The sequence below is a fragment of the Bison bison genome, unplaced genomic scaffold (assembly GCF_000754665.1).
Source record: "Bison bison bison isolate TAMUID 2011002044 unplaced genomic scaffold, Bison_UMD1.0 scf7180017864464, whole genome shotgun sequence".
Lineage (NCBI taxonomy): Eukaryota > Metazoa > Chordata > Mammalia > Artiodactyla > Bovidae > Bison > Bison bison.
Window position 1 is genome coordinate 6293435 of NW_011495025.1, and position 1995 is coordinate 6295429.

Sequence of the window (1995 nt, forward strand, 5' to 3'; positions counted from 1 at the left end):
GGCAGGAGGAGAAGGGGATGACAGAGGATGAGATGGTTGGATGACATCACTGACTTGATGGACATGAGTCTGAGTGAACTCCGGGAGTTGATGATGGACAGGGAGGCCTGGCATGCTGCGATTCATGGGGTCGCAAAAAGTCGGATAGACTGAGCAACTGAACTGAACTGAACTGATGAGGACACCAGTCAGATTCCTGGATGAGGGCCCATTCTAATGCTCTCATTTTTTACTTAATTACCTTTCAAAAAGACCCAGTTTCCAATACAGTCACATTCTGAGGTGCTCTGGTAGGGGAGGGGAGGGTGTTTGACTTCAACATAGGAATTTCTGAGGGGGACACAATTCAGCCCGTTAAAGCTCCCAGTCTACTCGTCTAGCATGGTTTCCCACCCCATACAGCCACCTATGCAGCACATTTTGCTGGTTCCCTGTGCCCTCATCAAATGCTACTTGTATTTAGGTAATCACAGCCATTTCATCATCTATTCCTGCAGTTTATCTGCAGGTATCTATATCCTTCACTTAACTATGATGTTCTCAAGGGTAGGGCTGGTGGATGTGAATCATTGGCCTGGCTCATGCCACCCATCAATTCCTTTAGAAAACATTTCTTGCTGAATTAGGAGCTAGCATGTAGAGCAGAGTATAACACAGCCCCTGCCCTCAAGAAAAGTGTGTTAGTCACTTAATTATGTCTGACTCTTTGTGACCCCCATGGACTGTAGCCCACCAGGATCCTCTGTCCATGGAATTATTCAGGCAAGAATACTGGAGTGGGTAGCCATTACCTTTTCCAGGGGATCTTTCCTGACCTAGGCATTGAACCCAGGTCTCCTGCATTGCAGGCAGATTCTTTACCATCTGAGCTACATCAAGAGAGGATAGATAAATAAACCAGAAATAATTGTCTTGGGTAAGGGTTGTGATGCCTGTCATCTGAGGAGCTTCTAAAGATGTCAGTGCCCCCAGCGGAGCATTATCAGGTCAAGTAGTCAAAGAAATCCCAACAGACATCTCGCCAGAGGAGAGCCAGGCCTGAAAAAAGAGGGCAGAATCTCAACCAAAGGGTTCTACTGTAGAATAGGTCTTGTTGTTGAACTGCTAAATCATGTCCAAATAGGTCTAGTATAGTATTTTTTAAAATATGATTATTAACATTGGTGTGATGCTTTGTTAAAAATACAGATTCTACGTCCCCACTGTAACCTTATTGATTCAGAAGCTCCAGAATTTCAGGCCTAAAATTCTGTATCTTCTTGAAGAATTCTGTAGCACCCTACATTTGAGAAGTCCCAATATGTTCCAAATGGATAGGGTTTCATGAAACATTTCCCTGGTATTTCTAGTGGTTTGTTATCACCAGTGGTACTATCATCTGCAATCCAGGTCTAGAAGAAACATCAGTGGTCCTTAAGTCTGACTAATTCTTTGTGCCTACAGTGTGCTAATTATGAACCCTGCTTCAGTTCCTGCTCTGCTGCATCCTAGCTGTGACCTTGGGCATGTGGCTTAACCTTATTGTGTTTGTGAATATGGAAATAATAATAGTATTCACCTCATAGGGTTGTTGCGAAGATTAGGTGAATTTATACATGTAAGGGCATGTGGAACACCGCCTGGCACAGGGTAAATGCTCAAGCGTAAGCATTATGCACTCTTATAGCTTGTTCATGATAAATGTTTTCATCTGTGATAATTGCATGTTGGGAAATCTTTGTCCTAACCAGTCAGTGAACTTCTTGACGATGGCCACTCCATGACCAGGACAGAGGGTTCCATAACAAATACTAAGTGAGCATCTGATAGGTGCCAGGCACAAGACCAGGAGAGAGTCAAGCGATGACACCAGTGAAAAGTCCCACCCTTACAGAGCTTGTATTCCCTGCAGATTGGTTGGAGGAATGAATGAATCTAGTCAAATACAATCATTTTAGCCACATAGCTAGACTGCTGACTCCCTAATTCCTCATATAGATCTCTTTTTAAATTTTG